This window comes from Megascapheus bottae, chromosome 12 (genome assembly GCF_031878675.1).
Source record: "Megascapheus bottae isolate mThoBot1 chromosome 12, mThoBot2.hap1, whole genome shotgun sequence".
Lineage (NCBI taxonomy): Eukaryota > Metazoa > Chordata > Mammalia > Rodentia > Geomyidae > Megascapheus > Megascapheus bottae.
In genome coordinates, this window is record NC_143520.1 from 43,120,009 (window position 1) to 43,138,804 (window position 18,796).

At 39.8% G+C, this 18,796-nt stretch overlaps 1 protein-coding gene across 3 annotated transcripts in view; it reads left to right on the forward strand.

The window, feature by feature from the left end:
• The window catches only part of Nckap5 (NCK associated protein 5), an 864,637-nt gene that overhangs the window by 812,828 nt on the left and 33,013 nt on the right, over positions 1-18,796 (forward strand). The window lies entirely within an intron of this gene.

The window sequence follows — 18,796 nt, forward strand, 5'->3', positions numbered from 1 at the left end:
TCTACCACACCTGGTATGGCTGTCCGAGGCTTCTTTTTGTCTTGAGCACCTCAATATGGAAGTGAGTATGGACAGGGAAGGAAGGTTATTTGGGGCCCACAGCCTCCATTTAAAGCAGAGACAGCAAGTTCCAGAGATATGTAGGACCAGGTTCAAGGTCCATGGTTAGCGTGGCAACTAAGGCTGGAACTGAGCTCTCTGAATTTCCTTTTTGACTCTGAGAATGGCTGCCCCTATGGGAAGTGTACCTGACAGGAAAAGGAGTGGGCTGTAGGCATGTCTCATGCCTAAAGTTAAATGTAAACTTTTGGGGCTCCTCTGGTTCAGTACTGTCCAAATGAGTTGGTCGCAATTGCTTGCATAACTGTGTACCCTGTTGTCCCCACCTATGCCCAGCCTCTGACTTCTAGTGCACTTCTAGTGCATTCCCAGGTGAAGCTGTTGCTATTTCAGCATAAGAAGGCTTAGAAAGACTTCTAAGAACATCATGGAAAATGTTCAGAGTTGGAGGGAGTTAGGGGCAGTAGTCCAAAAAAGGCTGCTAGTTGGTGACAGTAGCAAAAGGGTGAAATAATTCCACAAATGTAAAAATAAAATTTCGGAGTGCTGTACCTGTCTTCTTTATGTGAAGTGGCTGGATATGTCATACAGTACACACACTATTCTCGAAGGTCCCCTTGTTCCTCATTATTAGTAGAAATCCCAGGCTGACTTATAAGAGCCTGGTTTGAAACTTAAAATTTTGCTTCACTGACTTGCAGAGAGAGAAAGATGGAAGCAACTGTTATCTTTAAATTAAATTAGGTTTAAAGCACACAGCCCATTGCCTAGTTTAGTTGGTGGTTATTACAAAGAAGGATGAAGAAATGTAAGTGTTCCTAGAGTCTATTTTGAACTGTAAATACAGTGATCCCAGAGTTCCCTGGAAATATGGTCAGTAGACATTTCATCTGTCACAGGCTACTCCTAGATGCCCAGAATCTTCAATACTAAGCACTGCACCTTTAGAATGTAACACACTACTTAGCATGTACATGTCGAATGAAGAGATGAGTAAGTAAGTGAAAGAAGGAATACAGAAAAGGAATGGATGGTTGAAATTATAGCACTAGATGAAGTTTACTGAAATGTTTTTTGGTAATTCCCAATCAGATGACATCATCCCAAATAACCATAGATACCTGTCCTACGCATCTGCACTTGAACTGACCAGAAAGGACAGTGTAAGGGAAACAACTCTATAAACATGAAAATATGATCCCAAATTCCTGACTCAACCAACGAGTGACACAGTGCTAGGTCAATATTCTCCATAGTCCACTTGTGCTTCCAAAGGAAAAACTGGATAATGGTAACACACCTCAGAAATTGCTAAACATGGCATCATTGTCACACTACTAGTGTGACACCCAGGGTCCTGAGCCTTTCCTCCTATAAATGACCCATAGATTGGAGAGTGGAGTTATTCATATGCAGATACTACTTATTTATAAAAGTATATCTTCCTTTCATTGCCTGTGAAAAAGTTGTGAATTAGATAATTTACTCTTTCATTTCCAAGGTTCATGTTTTAAATATTCTCTAGCACCCAAACACCGATGGGATGGGATCAGTTAAGCTAGGAGGCTTGGGATAGCAGCTCCTAGTAGACACTTGAAAATAAACTAGGCCCTACAAAGAGGCAGACAAAAGACTGGGTGACAGTAGGGACCTGACTGTGCCTGGGACAGTGGCAGAATGACTTTCAGGGCTTCATTAAGGCTTCACTGTCACAGGCAAACCTGGTTTCTGCAGCCCTGGTAATGAATTAGTTGTGTGGGAGGCAGAATAACCAGGAAGGAAGTTATTCCTACATGGTGGGGGGGAGGGTGGGCTGGGCAATGAGAATGGAATCATGCACACAAAAAATGGCTGGATTTGGTCTGTCTCACATCCTCACCACAGGTTTCCCTCATGCTATTTTCCAGGAATGCTCTTAACAGTCTCCTATTACTCTTTTAAGACAAGGTGCCCAGAGTATGTCTATACTCTTCGAGTGGTAACACTGATAGTAACAGGGACCTGGGAGATGAAAATACTGTTTGGGGAGTTGCAAAGGGAAGGTTAGTGGAAATAGAGAGGAGCGCCACCCCCAGGTACCATGACCAGGCTGGGCATAGGGTTTCTCTCTCTGAAAGATACTAAGACTTTCCTATGCTCCGCCCTTTGCTACCTTGATTTTACGTTTTAGCTCCATGCCTCTCCTGAGATCTAATTTTCTGCTGCATACAGAAGATTGTCTGTGCACATCAATTTATTTCCTGTTACAATCTTCATGACATTATACTTGCAGTCTGTAAGGGTTTTATTTCCAGATCTGGCATCTCTAAAACAGCTTTCAATTGAGTTATCGCAATAATGAAAGAATGACTATAAAGATAACTTTATTCTTAATTACATAGTCTGGCAATTTGAATCATCCAGTGAGCCATAGATGGAGTTTCTAGGTTTTTTTGCTAACATCATGCTGTATAATTCTGGACCTGTTCATAGTGCCATTATAAACAGGTCTCTCTGTGAGGTTAGAGCTTCCTTATTGGCTTTCCCCTTGAATTGTCAATAGAAAAGCTGTCATTTTTCAGCACTTAAAGTATGTGTATTCAAGCAGCACTTCTTTATAGACAGTAGACCAGATAAATTCCTAAACAAACGTGGGGTGCAGAAATTACGCTTTACTTAACAATCAACATTTTTTCTCAAATACTAATCCAGAAAATATATGATAAAATCGTGTGTGTGTGTGTGTGTGTGTGTGTGTGTGTGTGTGTGTGTCCTAGAACTTGACATCAGGACCTGGGAACTGTCTTGAGTTTTTTTTTTTTGCGCAGTTGCTGGAAATGAGTCTCATGAATAGTCCTCAAATCTCAGCCACCTGAAGTAGTTAGGATTACAGGCAGGAGATTTTTTTTCCATATATTTTTATTGTAATTAATAGAAGGGTTACATTATATTCATCAGATAGAGGGTGCATTACTTCATATGCATTGATACCCTTTCTCATGTCTTGGTCCCATTTCCCTCCCACCACCCCTGCCTGTCCTTCATCTTGTTTCCCCCCCTTCCCTATCCAATTTCAAATAACCAAATACGCATATATCCAATACTATCAGATAACAAGGTGAAATACTGTGACAATATGAGATAACCAAGGGACAGCAAAAGAGATGAGAGATAACAGCACATTAAGGACAACAATCACTCATTATATGGCTTTTGTTCCTGTATCCTGGAGGTCCTTTCATTTAGCGTCATACTATATGGCCTTATGTATCTAGGTTTTGTTCTATTGTAAATCTCTGCTAGGAGAGCCCAAGGTTTCTGCTGATTATGACAAATGAGGGAAACCATTGAGCCTATGTTCCTTTGAGTCTGGCTTGCTTCACTTAATATGGGAGTCTTTTTTTTAGAATGCTGCTGATGCCACGTCTTTCTTCTCCCTCTTCTTCTCTTTCTCTTTTAGTACTGAGATTTGAACTCAGGGCCTCCCAGTTGCTATCCAAGTGCTCTCCATGTCTGTAAATTCTTTTAGTTGTAGTATTTATTTCCTTCATCAAAATTGACAAATGAAATGAATTTATGGTCATTTTGTGGTTCTGATGCCTATGTCTCCTTTTCTAGGATTATTAATATTAGATGTATTCATACTACCTTTCATTCATATTTTTATATCACTTTGGTATTGTTTTACATTGCTTTAATCCTTACTTGTATTATCTTTACTTTTTTATTATCTTTAAGTAGTTGTACCGTATGCAGAGGTTCTTTGTTGGGAAAACTGTTTCACGGTTTTATATTTGGACTTGAGAATATACCATCGATCCGGAAGCCCACCCCCCTTGATAATGATTAACTTTCTTTTATTGTCAGGGTAATGTATAGTGGGGTCACAGTTACATTTACCAGATAGTAGGTACATTACTTCTCACACCTTGTCATGTTTTTGTCCCTATTTCCCTCCCTCCTCCATCCCAATCATCTTGTTTCCCCCCTTTCCTTTCTCTACTTAAAACAAACAATATACCAGGTAACAAAGTAAAATACAGTAACAATATGAGATTAACCAAAGGACAAGAAAAGAGAAGAGAACATAGCACATTAATAACAGTCATCACACAAGACAAAGCTCTTGTTTCCATATCCTAGAGATCCTTTCATTTAGTCTCATCCTATATGACCTTATGTACCTAGGTTTTGGGCTATTGTAATCCTCTGCAAGGAGAATCCTAGATGGATACTAATTATTACAAATGAGGGAAACCATTGAGCCTAATATTCCTTTGGGTCTGGCTTACTTCGATTAATATGATTTTTTCTAAGACTTTCCATTTCCTTATGAATGGGGCAATGTCATTCTTTCTAATGACAGCATAGAATTCCACTGTGTATAAGTACCACATCTTCTTGATTCAAGAAGGGGCATCTGGGTTGGTTCCATATCTTTGCTATGGTAAATAGTGCTGCAATGAACATCATTGTGCTAGGGGATTTAGTATGTCCTTGTTTCTGGACGTTTGGGTAAATGCCAAGAAAGTGGAATTGCTGGGTCATAGTGGAGTTCTATGTTTAGTCTTTGGAGGAACTGCTATACTGCTTTCCGTAGTGGTTGAACGAGTTAACATTCCCACCAGCAGTGTGATACTGAAGAACTTCTTATATGTCAAGGAATCACATGTTGCATGTTAGCAGTCTTCAATCTTGATCTTAAACTTCCTCTGGGCAGTGTGTGGGGTTCTTCTGTTTATGGAAAAGACACAAGAAGAAGAGATGGAGGAGGAGGAATAACCTAAAGCAATTTGAAAGTGTCCAGATTAAGAGAGCTTCTCTGGCTTCATATGAGAGTACATCGATCTGAAACAACTTAGTTGAGAGCTTACATTTGAATGTGGCTTTGTGTAATGCAGTGTGCAGAACAGAAAAGAAACAGCAGGAGGCTGCATGTCTATGGTTCAGATGAAATGTTAAACTGGCTCCTTGAGCTGTTGTGAAATCCCTGTAAACAACGAAGTGGGTTCTGGCTTGAATTTGTTTTTCTTTATATACCAAATTTGCTCATCCTATTCCCTCCAACCAAAGCAAATCCCAAAAGAATGAAGAGACTTTCTTTATTCTATTGTTTTAGCTTCTGGGGAAAAAGTGTGTCTTGGAAGCAGGTGGCTAGCAAGACAACCCTTCCTTCTCTCGAGGTGCCTGGCCTCTGCTTTTGAAAATGAACTTGTTGCCAGAGATCTGTCATTCACACTCCCCAGTGAGACAGCCACAGTCAACCCCGGCTGATGATGGTTCTGCCAAGAAAGGAAATGTATGCAGACAGCCAGCAGGGCTACTGCTGGGTGCTGGATTATAACAAGCACGAGGAAAGCATGCTTATGGTAGATATGGCATTGCTAACTATAAATGTCGGCCAAGATGGCAAAAAAAAGAAAATGGAAACAAAAAAAAGTGAAGGAACATCACATTTCTCAGGGTGATTTTTAACTTGCCTGGCCCCGCCTTTGAACTCCCTCTTTAAACAGAAGGATTGGAACAAATGACTCCAGCCTTCAGAGTAGAATTTACCAGTAGATCTTGAAGCCTGGATGGATGTTTATCAACATAGTTCCTGGTTATGGATCACACCCTTCTTTCCTGGGTCCCTAAAGTCTTCCTTGGGTACAAGACAGTTGATGATGACCGTTGGTCTCCAGGGCTACCTCTCACCTGTACCAATGCTCATTTCCCTGGATGGTCACATCATAATTGTGGGGCTGTCCCTTCACACCAACAGGCCTGTGGCTGTTTACTGGTTTCACAGATCTGCTTCTTTCTTAGCATCACACCAACTGTGGCAAGAGAAGCCTACTTTCCAGCACTTTGCCAATGGGCTCATGAAACACTAAAGTAAATACACAACTTTTCTTTCAAGGTTGGTTTCTTTAGCCTGACTTTGAAAAATGTTTAAAGAGTCCAAGTTGTTAGTTCGAACAGAGTCAGCGACAGGGACAGGATTTAGGAGCTGGGTTGATGGCCCAGCGGGTGAAGGAGCAGACAGAAGTAATTTTGTGGCTTTGTCTCTACAGAGCTACGCAGTGTAATTTGCCAAGTTGGGCAGAACAAATATCTCTGCCCCTTTCCTGCAGCCTGGGCCTGAGAGAAGGCAAGCAAGGGGAACCAAGAGAAACAGTTGGGAGGGGGAGCAGATGGCCAAATGTAGATGGAGGGCAACTGCAGCAGGAAAGCCCATCTGCTGATGAAGGGAGGGGTGTCTCTTCACTAGCTGAACCACCAGCCCCGGTTGGTTAAAAACAGAATGAACAATTCTCTAGCTGAAATGTCTTTCTCAAGCTTCTAATTTGTCAACTTGGCTGCCTACCATCATAACCACTCACAAATCAGTCATGTTTCCATTACATTACAAAATGCCTGAAGTAAGAACTAAGTATAGTGACACACATCCAATCTATGTGTGAGGCTAACACTGGAGAACCCAGAATTTGAGCCAGGTTTGGGTAACTTAGTGAGACCTTGTATCTAAACTTGAAATGTAGCTGTGGATATAGCTCAGGTAAACCACTTGCCTATCATGTATAAGGCCCTGGGATTCAATCTTCACCACCAAAGAGAGAGAGAGGGGGGGAGGGGATACAGTAATGATCAATTTATAAGACCAAAAGATTTTATTCCATAGTTGGCTTGCTTTATTTGCTTTGAGTCCTGTGTTGAACAAGCAGATCTTGATGGAAGCAGGGGTGGAGGTGGGGGGAGGGGGAGGGAAGAAAGAGGGGTTGTGAGCTGTGATAAAACAAAAGTATTCACCTTATGGCTCAGATAGGGAAAAAAAAAAGATCAATGAGCTGGGACTCACTCTGTTTTTCAAGATCACATCCTTGAGACCCTCCAGTGATCTGAAACTTCTCACTAGGCTCCACCTCCCTAAGCATCAAGCTGGAGACAGAGCCTTTACATCCATGGATATGCCGGGGACATTCTCTACCAAGAGAACTGTAGCATTAACACTGTGAGCTTGGGCAAGAATCCTAACTGTAACCTGGTTGGTTGGTTGGTTTTTTTCTCTCTCCAGAAATCTGCCCTTTCTCCCAGGTTCTCTAATCTCAAGTGATCATCTAGCTGTTCTCCTACAAACAGCAGTCATAAAGTTAGTGTTGCCCTCGACTCTTCCTTGTCTCTTATTCCACATTTCGACCATCCCCAAGACATGTTGGCCTTTCTCTCAAATAGCTCTCATTCTGCTTCTGGCTCAATCTAGGATCTTGGCTAGCTTATGCAATCTTCTGCTCTTCCATTCATTGCCCCATCAGTCCACTGCCAGTATCATCGTCTCAGTTTGTGTCATCTACACTGCTACCAAAGTGCCCTTCTAGAAAGTCAAAATTCCACCATTGGTGTTCCATTCATGGCTCTCCACCAGTTATCCCATCTGCCAGATGTCTACTCACCTCTAAACTCATTTGCATATGAATATGTACAGCTTTCTATATGTCGACCATACCTCCAGAACATGGTTTAAAATGGAGCCGCTAGAGTAAGATGAGGATCCAGTTATCTTTTTCTCCTATTAACATTAGCACGAAAACCACATAAGAGTTAAAACTCTACATCAGCATAAAAACTGACTTCTGTCACAGACCTACTGAGCTACATTTATTTCAATTCTGCTGCATTCTCATGGAATCCATTCTGTCTGTTCGTCAGTGGGCTCATTTATACTTTTAACACTTCATAAATGAAATCATTCAAATTCCAGTCTATTGAACCCAGTATAGCTACTTCTGCTGACAAGTCTATTGTTAAGGCCAGATATCTTTCCTCAAAAGTTTTTTCTAATTTATTTTCCATAGGAAATTTTATAAAAGAGTCATTTTGTCTTGATTTTACAGGCAAGGAAACCAAGCTCTTCCAAACTGACAATAACTTTGCTCAAGGTTCACAGTGTCAAATTTACTTACTGGAATCTAAAAATGATTTAGGTTCCTGTGCCTCTTTGGGAAAAGTGGGAGGCATGTGTCTCACCAATAGACCTAGACAAAATCTGAAGTGCATTAGTAGGGTGTTTATTGAATAAAAAATGTCTAGATTATAAGTCATAATCATTGATGTCAATTTAATATAATGAGGTTCTGAGTTATTCTCAGTAAAATGGTGTCATATGAACAAGATTTTAGCATGTCATTTTAAAATATATATAAATGAAAATCCAGTTTCCTTTTCTTTGTTTTCCTTTCCTTTCCCCCCTTAGGTTTGTCCTTGCCTCTTCCCCTTTTCCTTCCTGTTTTAAGTTTCAAGCCTGATTATTGTGCCTTGTGTGTCCTATACACAGGGATGTCTGGATTCTTGCGTATGTCATTTTGTCTCTTCTTACCTAACTTTTACCTAACTCTTATTTAGTTAGTCTGCAAGGCCCAATTCAGGCTTCATCCCCCAGGAAGTATTCCCGGATTGTCTACCTGCCACACCTGCAGCCTAGTTCATTCATCCCTGCCTGGTCTACTTTGAGACCCTGCACTGATTTCTGTCACTTGCCTCTTGGTATTACATTAATTTTAATTACTTATGTATTGTATTAATTCTTTGTATGTTCAGTTCTTTCACTGGATTTAAATTAAAATGAAAGAAATTCACTGCACTAATCAAGAAGTTAGTTAGACCCTGTGCACGAGCTTATTCCTTATTTGAACCTTACGGAAAAAGACCCAGAGTGGCTATATGTGGAGGGGGGGTACAATTAAGCACAGATATTTCTTCTTCTCTGAGACCAGAGAATGTGATGAATCCATTTTCCCAACTTTTCTCAAGGATGGAAGATTTTAGCTTCTTCATTGGTGAGTCTTCCTTGGAGCCGTTGGATGCGCATCAGAACCTTATGTTTTATTTTGCTTTGCTTTACTTCAACAGGCCTGTGCCTTCTGGCTTGATTCTCATACTCTCTGTCCCAAATTGGGAATTATTATCCTAGTGAAGCATTCTTCCCGGTAGGGGTATAACACATCCCTGATCTGAAAGAGAAAAATAGAAGCTAAGAATCTTTGTTCTTCCACTATTTACAAAATGGATTAAACTAGCTAGCAGTAAAGAGGTTTGGAGAAGAAAGAAAAATTAGTTCCAGCCAGTGCTAGACAATAGAGTCTGGGCCATAGCCATTGCCAAATTAAATAAAGCAGCCCATCTCTCTATAATCTTATATTCACACATAGAGACATGAAACAGATCATCTGGTAGAGGAGACAGTTAACAATGTGCCCTACTACCTCTGGCCATATGTACTATGGGCTACTTGAATGAAGAGCCAGATTTTCTAGTTCTCTTGGGTATCCATAGAAATAACTTCTCCAAATGCAAGTGTGCTAACATAACATCTACAGATCACCGTAGTGTGGGACTCCCTTCATTGAGGGCCCTTCCCCTTCAAGTACCATACTCAAAATGTAGGAGGGAATACTCAAAGCTTTGCAAATGGGGTCCACAGCCACCTGATGATGCTCATCTCATCAAGCTCCGTTTTTCCTGAATAAGAAGTACATTTTCCTCATTCGAATGTAATTACATGCAACAAATTCCCAAGGGCTGGGGCAGTGAAGTTAAAACCAATTGTTTTTACAGTAATTAGGAAAACACAAGGAACTGATGACTGTGGAACAATATTGAAAGGGACACTGAAGGATGGTGGCCCCAGTTCCTGGTTAACTCTTCGGCTTGAATACTAAGCAATTCACACCAAATTAGGCAGAGACAATGAGTTAAAAACAAAACAAAAACACTACCACTCTGTCTTCTCAAGGCCAAAGAATTTGGCTATTAATAGAGCAATAAGATCTTGCTATATATATATATTCATACCAAGTTGCCTCTATTTTAAAGCATGCAACTGGCGTATTACTTAAAGCTGACAAACCTCTGTAATGTGCAAGATCAGCATTGGGTTAAACTCAATCCAAACTCATTTTCATCACTCTTAAGTTTTCCCCTGACAGATCTATTGTTTAAAAAAGTAGACACTACAGGTCAGAGTTATCTTTACACCTTCCTGGAATTTTGCACTTATTAGGTCACATTCAAGATTTGCTATATTTTTGACAAGCCCATCCCAGCTTGGAGTAGATGGAGAAATGTGCTGGACCATGAGGGCTTTGTCTCTTAGCATTAAACTTTTCTGAATGACAAAGGGAAGGCACCATCCATGACAAGCTGGCTCCTCTGAGGTTTTTGCCAGTGCTAGGGTTTCAAATTTCTCTCCACCTGTAGCTGCAGAAAATCCACAGTCCTTTCAACTCTTCCCATTGGATCTGTACTATACCAAGTTCTGGGGCTTCGCATAGGAAGAAGCACCATGCATGATAAAACAAAAGTTTCAACTGGCTTCTAAAATTCACATGGTCAAATGCTAACCACCGGGAAAAAAAATGCACTGTGTGCTGTGTCCATGGACAGGCTTGAAGGGGAGGCTGTGATGTGCCCTGAATGCAATTACTAAAGCTGCATATTGTGAGACTTAAGAAAGCAAATGTCATGGTGGACAGAATGAGTTTACTCTCCTGTCGAAAGGGCAGTGTGCCGTGGCAAGGCTGTCACTCAATTAAATTGGACTGTGGGATGCCATGGCTGAGGACCCTAATGAGACATTTTGGAGGGAAGAGTCGCCCCCCGCCACAGAGTTCTCCAACCCCAACGATTACCATAGCACCCCTACTGTTAAAACCATCCAATTCAAACTTGTTGCAGCTGAAAATATGCTTTAAAATAAACTTGCAAAGTCAAATGTAATAACTAAATAAGTCCCTATTTACTGTGGACTAGGTGCAGAGAAGCAAATAACACGTAATGCCATGTGCATTAGCAATATTTGGCTGCTGAAGATGAAAGGAGACAAGGTAGTGTACCTCATACAAAAGAAAGAGACAGTGGGCAAAATGCTCTTGCATTTGTTTATCACAAAAAACAACAACAAAACAAAAAACAAAACAGTGTGTTTGCCACATGCCACTAGTTCATGCCTGTAATCCTAGCTACTCAGGAGGCTGAGATCTGAGGATCTGTGTTTGAAGCCAGCACAAGCAAGAAAACCTGTGGGATTCTTATCTTCAGTTAACCACTAAAATGAAGAATAAGAATAAGAATAAGAATAAGAAGAAGAAGAAGAAGAAGAAGAAGAAGAAGAGGAGGAGGAGGAGGAGGAGGAGGAGGAGGAGGAGGAGGAGGAGGAGGAGGAGGAAGAGGAAGAGGAGGAGGAGGAGGAGGAGGAGGAGGAGGAGGAGGAGGAGGAAAAGGAGGAGAAAGAAGCTGGAGATGGAGCTGTGATTCAAGTGGTAGAGCACCAACCCTTGAGCAAAAAAGCTCAGAGACAGCACGCAGGCCCTAAATCCAAGGTCCCAACACTGGCATGTGCGCACATGAACACACACACACACACACACACACACACACACACACACACACACAATGTTAGGTGTATGTAAACATTGGGTAGAGGGAACAAAATGAAGTGTAACTTGAAAGGGCATTACAAATACTGGCTTCTATGGTTACCAATATTTATGCATTCCCATACTCATACCTGAAGGTGACTTTTCTGCAGAGGCACAACCCAAGCAGTGTAATACATCAAGCCAATGTGATTGCACTTCCACCCAGAGACAACTGGCAATATCTGGAGGCAATTTGGGTTGCCACAGCTCAGAGGTAACAGGGACCACTGTCTAATGTGAGGAACAGCTTCCTAATGGGTGGTGGAGGTGTGTTTTCTCCATTTGAAAGGGAAGTTCGGGGCCTGTCTCATCCTGGCAGACTTGGCTGTGGATTCTGTTACTGGTGCCTCTGTCAAAAGAAGTCAGGAAGATGCTGATTGTCTGAAGTGATAATGCAGAGCACAAATGATTTCAGGCTGCTGCACGTTAAGTCTCTTATTAGTATTTTAGTTCTGTCTCTCTTAAAGAACAAGTGCCCTGAGGAGGTAGAAATCCTTTTCCAACTTGAAAGCTACCCAAGCACAGTTAATCCTCACACTGCTCCAGCGAGGCAGGTAAATTGCAATTAGATGAAAAATTGAGAGAGAAAATGGAGTTAACAGGTGTTGGAGCTTCCTTGGGGACCACACAGTTTCATATTTTGCTCAAAAGCACACAGTGACATTTGCAAAGTGCCCCTTGCCAGAACCATTCCCACTGAATGGTTGAGACAAGAAAGATTTGTAGTAATCGCAGGAATAAAACACTGAGGTAAATAGAAGGAACTCTCTTGAAGACAGTGGAGCATAACAGATTTAAAAAAAAAAGGACTCAGGATTCAGTCAAGTTTCTAGACAAATTATCAGGGTTTGCAAAAGGAGGAAGTCATATACAAACATGTAAAATGTGGAGAAGAAGAGAGCAGCTGTAGTTTCATTGCTAAGTATGCTGGGTTTTTATTCTTTTTAAGATACAAGGAAGAGACCACTTCAAACCCTTTGTCATACATGATATCCTTCCATATACTCTGATTATAGAAATATACCATTGCTATACAATAAAGAAGATGAAATTAGGAAAATCATGTTTCATTTCCAACCAGCCACGAGGAGTTTTGTTGAAAAAAATGCCAAGCAGTATTTAATGAAGCATACAATTGGCTCCTTTCTTGGAAACTCTTGGAATGCAGAATCCAAAATCCATGGTCCTTGGCTTCCATGTGTGTTAGAAATACCCATGTCTGGAACTTAGGTACCTGGTTTCTAGCTCTGGCTGTGCCATTAATTGACTTCATGAAGGTGGATGAATGATATTGGCCTTTCTGGACATTCATGCCATCTGTCACCCAAACACCTATCGTGCTGCCTCCTCATGAGTATTTCAGGTGTGAGAGTAGCCATAACAAAACTTTCACCCTGAAGGATGCTTGTAAACATGAATAGTATTATCTAAAAAGGACAAAGAGAAGAAAAAATTTCTGGAATTGAATGTTTAGGGTATGAGAGTAAGCAAGGGAGATTTTAAATAATGGGTAGGACCAGGATAGGTGGCTCACATCTATAATCCTGGCTACTCAAAAGGCTGAGATCTGAAGATTATAGTTGAAAGCCAGTCCAGGCAGGAAAGTCTATAAGACTCTTGTCTCCAGTTAAGCACCAAAATATCTGAAAGTGGAGCTGTGGCTCAAGTGCTTGAAAACTAGTCTTGAATAAAAAGCTCAGGGACAATGCCCAGGCCTTAGGTTCAATTCCCAGGACTAGCACAATAAAAATAATTAATGAATAAATCAATTCATGCATAGGGCAAAATAATGAAGCAAAATCCCCAGAAAGTTTAACTTTCCTCATAAATTGGACAGGGCTATGCACTTTCACTACAGCATATATTTATAGTTGAAATTCCCTCTAAGTAAGGAAATGAACTGAACCTTCTGGAAACAAAGTTAGCCTTCCTTCTTGTTTACTCCCACAGTAGTAAACTTGAATACTCTCAACTTTCCCTCAGCACACTTGTTTTCAGATGCAGTTATGTGAGAATCTAAAATAGTGCGAGGTTAGATGAGGTGGAGGGAGGTCAATTTTTAATTAGACTAAGAATTTTCTTGTGAATACATATATCAACTTATTTACTCTTTGCAGAATGTAATTAGAAAAGGAGATGGCAGTCTTTCCATTGGTGAAATTGGCTCTTAACTTCATGCTGACAGAGAAAAAGTAAGCAGTCTCTCCTAGCCTCTTGTGAGTCAGCTTGCTTATCTGTTTCAGACCACTCTCCTGATCCCCGAAGCATAATAGAGAGTAGTTCTCTTTCCACATTTGTCTTAAAAAAATTGAGATAGTGACTAAGTATTAATGGAGGCTACTGTTGAACTCTATAATCCATGCTAGCCTGAATTCACAATCCTCATGTACCAAAATCTCAATCTCTGGGGTTATGAACATATAACATCATGCCTAGCTCACCCTTGACTTCTCAAAGCAAGCAATCCATTTTATCTTCCTGTTTGGCCCCTACTCTCTCATGTCACTTTGACTCTTCCCTTTGTGAAATGTGGCTGTCTTTGGATTCCTTCAACTATCTTCTTTGTTAGTTTCTTTTCTTTTCTTTGTTATCTTTGTATTTTTCTTTGTACAAGCCATGTAAATGTACATGTAGATTTCTTATACAAAAGACAATGTTTCCTGAATCTTATTTTGCTTTCTTCCACTTAAATACAATCCAGGAAGTCATTTTGTGTCAATGCATAAAGTCTTCATTGTTTCATGTGGAGCTATCAGCAAGACTTTAGGTCACCTTCTGCAGAAATCTGTGGGGTGGACTAACAGCAGTTGAAATGATGAATAAAAACCCTCCTGGAGAATGTGAGTCTCCTTCATCCACTTGCAGTGATTGATATGCATGGTCCCTTAACCCAGCAATGAAATTTAATGTTAAACTTTGACTCCTGCCAATCTGACATAGGAGAGATGATTTTTCCAATATGGTTTAAATCTGAATCTCTCTCTCTCTCTCTCTCTCTCTCTCTCTCTCTCTCTCTCTCTCTCTCTCTCTCTCTCTCTCTCCCTCCCTCCCTCCCTCCCTCCCTCCCTCCCTCTCCCTCCCTCCTTCCCTCCTTTAATGCTAGTCCTGGTCTTCTTGAACCGATGGACTGAATACTGTCCTTGCGTCCCTGCGGTTTTTTATTTTATTTTATTTTATTTTTTGATTCAAGGCTAGCACTTAACCATTTGAGTTATAGCTCTCTTCTGTTTGTTTGTTTGTTTGTTTGTTTTCAAGGGGGAGATAGTTAATGAGAGATGAAAGTCTCGGGGACTTTCTTGCAAAGGCTAGCTTGGAACTGTATCCTCGGATCTCATTATCCTGATTAGCTAGAATTATAGACATGAACAATGGGTACCCATTCACTTTAAGAGTGAGCTTGTGAGAGTTTTTAAATTTCATATCTATTTAAAAATCACTGGAATTCCCAGTTCTGTGAACCATCAGTTGGCCATTGCTGAATTTTCAGTTGGGAACTTATTCTTTGAAGTACCAATTTCTTTGAGAATTTGGAGGTTAGTCTTTGTTTACAATGCTAAGTATACTTACTTTTTCCCGTTTTTCATTTTCTTGTGACTTTACTTATGTTCTTTGCTGTGCAGATTTTATTTTTGAGATAGCCAAATTTATTGTTCTTTTTCTGGCAAAACTTTTCCTAGTTCTGTTATTTATAAAAGGAACAGCAATACCCTCATGTTTCTATTCCAGTCTGTTAGTATGGAATTTTGTCCTCATATATGGCTACAGTGTGGGTTTTGGTGGTGTTGGTGATGGTAGCATGTGTATGTGTATGACGCTAGGAACAAATCTAAGACTTTGCATGTGCTGGGCAGATAGTCCACACTGAATTACACACTCAGACTGTGCTTATGAAGATATATTTTTGGTTTGATATTTAGTTTGGCTGTCCCTTTGTCTTATCACCTTCATGTTAAAGAAATAAAATAACAAGGTTAGAACAACAAGTTTCTTTAATGGCCAGCTCTGAAACAGACAATTTAGAAAGTAGATAAAATAAAAAGATCCCAGTGCCTACGTTGCAGAAATTTGTGAGACAATAGCCTAGACTTTTACCTCCACATTCAAGAATCTTCTATGACATCCATTTCACCATGAAGAATCATTGATTTAAAATGTTCATAGGGCTTGTGTCTATGTAAAGGAGGGTGCTTGGTTTGCAGTGGCTTCCTGAGGGCATCATGAAGTACTTTTTCCAACTGTCTTTGGTCAGTTACCTTTGCAAGACACTTGCTATAGACCTGAGGAAAGGAAGTAGCATGAAGAAAGAATTCTTACCCATGTAGATTAGCTGAACATTCTTCTGAGAATAAAGATATTCATGTTTTCTTGTCCCCTCCTGTAATTCCTCTTTGACCTTGTCATATGCAAGGTCACATAGGGTCTTATTTTTCTATGTCCAAGGGAAATTTGGTGTAGGTTACTTGCATGTCAGAACTCTAGACCCAGGTTGATATCCTCTGCGGGGCTCCCAAAGCAATGTAATCTATCCTTAACCATCAAATTGCCACCATCCTTATCTAACTCCTCTGATTGTTCCTTTGCAGAAGGGGCTATAACATTTCATACTGACTTCCCAGCATATGCCAAGCATTTATCAAATTGTTACTGAAAGGCTAGGTGTTGGAATGCTGTGTGACTGCCATGGAGACTGAGTGTTAGCATCATTCTGAGCAAAATGAATGAAAGAGTCAATGCGCCTTTCTGCAAGGAGGCTTCTGAGGGACATCTTGAATCAATTCAGAATCAATTCTGAATGAGCATTAAAAAGCCTTTCTCATAGACGTGAGAAAGTAAATCGGGTCAGAAGAGAGTGATGATGTACATGACTCTTGATCTTCCCCCATCAAAGGAAAGATGGAAGGTCATATTTGATACTGTGTGTCAAGGAGTAGAAGAGACACATGGAAGACCATCTCACAACACAGGCATGAGTAAGCCTGGTTTTCAGTCAATTATCTCAGTATCTACCCTTGACATTCAAGCCTGTCCTGATAGCGCTGCTCATCAACAGCTATCCAAAACTCCTTATTTCTCTAGAGCGTTTGTATTGACAGAAAACTTAGGAGTTATGCTATACAATGGCTCATGCCTATAATTCTAGCTACTCATAGGGCTGAGATCTGGAGAATGACAGTTTGGAGCCAACCCAAGCAGGCAAATCTTAGGGCATGCAGCGACTGAGCTGGAAGAAACTCAGCTTCAATGTTTTTCTTCTACCTAAACATGGGAGTAAGAGATTTTTCAGAAAAAGAAGGAAGTCACATGGAACAATTCAAGGATCTGTTTTCTAGAACTTTGTAGATTCACCTTCTGTTTTCTGTGAGCCACACTGTTATGTTTAGCACAGGGACAATTTTCTCACTGCTATATCACCAGTGCCTAAAGCAGTATCTGGCACATAGGAGGCACCAAGTGGCTGAAAGGCATGCAAGTACCTGAAGTAAATAACTCACCTACTTAGAACCATACCAGAGGTTCAGAGCAAAGCATAATCAAATGAGTTTTTTCTGCTACCTTTCTCATAGAGGGGGAAAAAAATCAATCTTTAGAAAAAAATGTCATTTCTGTGCCATAAAACGTCTCTTTAGTTCTCCTTGGAGTGCAGAGTTCACTCATATAATACATTCAAATTACAGATTTTATTCACTGTAATACCAGTTGGATCATAAGATGAATGAAATTATGGGCTAAAACAGTTAAGTCCTATGTTTGTTGAAGAAAGAGAGCAAATGTGTTCAGCTCCTTGGTTCCAAAGCAACATGATATTTAGCCTGGATAATACTGCTGGATTTACAACTAAATATGTCAAATTATGCTTTTCCTCCCTGACCCTTCTTTAAATTAACTGCTAAAACATGCTGTGCTAGGGAGTGCCATGTTTTAAAAGAAATGTAATAATGAGCTTGGGAGTATGAAGGGGGTGTTCTGACTTTATAGAACTCATGACATAGGTTAAGAACACTTGCTTATAGAGTCACTTTTTTTAAAAGAAAAATTTTGCTGGTTCTGGGGCATGAAGTCAGGACCTGGATGCTGTCCATGAGCCTCTTGACTCAAGATGAGTGTACTACCTCTTGATCCACAGGACAGCTTTCTGCCTTTTCTGACTAGTTTATTGAAGGTTAAAATCTCTTGGACTTTTCTTCCTGGGCTGGCTTCAAACCAGGGTCCTCGGATCTCAGGCTCCTGAGAAGCTAGGATTATAGACAAGAACCCTCCTAAAAATGTAGCTACATTTCATTTTTATTTTTAACATAATCGATCTCTTTTTCTTTTTTTAAATCATTCCTGTTACTGGTTTTTCATCCTTATGTTTTCCAGGAATCAGCTTTAATTTCTCTGAACCTATTGTCTTCCCAAACCCATTGAATTAACTTCTTATTTTTATCTTCTTTGAACTTGGTTTATGTTGTCTTATTCTTATAACCATTTAAGATAAGAATAGTTTCTAATTTTTCAATGTTTCTATGTTTATTTTAATCTTCGATCAATCTTTTTTTATGATTAAGTATTTTTCTGTGCATTTTATATAAATTAATTGTATTTTAACTAATACATATCAAACTATGTAAAACTAACAACAAATTAATTAATACAAACTATATCAAGCTAACAGCAAATTAAAAGTATAACTTAAAAATCTTTCTGATTTAGGGAATATATATTTAAACCAGAAACAAAAATATATTACAATTGCTTGCAAATCAAAATATTTTGTTCATTAATAGACCTTAGAGGTGAGTAAGAGCCAAAATGCAAACAACAAAGGAGATTGGAGTTAATATAGTCAATAAAGATTAACACAATACACAAATGTATGCATATATATGTGAATGTATGTATCTATGTATACATAGTCTCCTAAAGCATGTGGTGTAGCACATGAGTACAGGAAGCTTGATCTAGATCTGCATATATCAGAGTAAGTCATGTAACAATCTGAAGAATAGTCATTGACACAATAGTGGGAAATACATTTCAGTGCATTGTATAGTAACATAAGTAAAATGCAACAATGTAAAAGAAGAACTAAAGCTGCACAACACTTTGTGGTGGAATTATTTTAGTGCCAAAATGAATAAAACAATTCCCAAGTAGTACACATAGCATGATTCCATTTTTGTGATGTTTATACATTTTAGAAACAAATAGCATTGTCTGCACACACCTGAAAAAGAAAACAAGAAGTAACATCAGGATTTAGAACAGTGCTTACTCTAGTAGGGAAGCTACAGAATGGGATGTGAGCGGGGCAGGTGGAT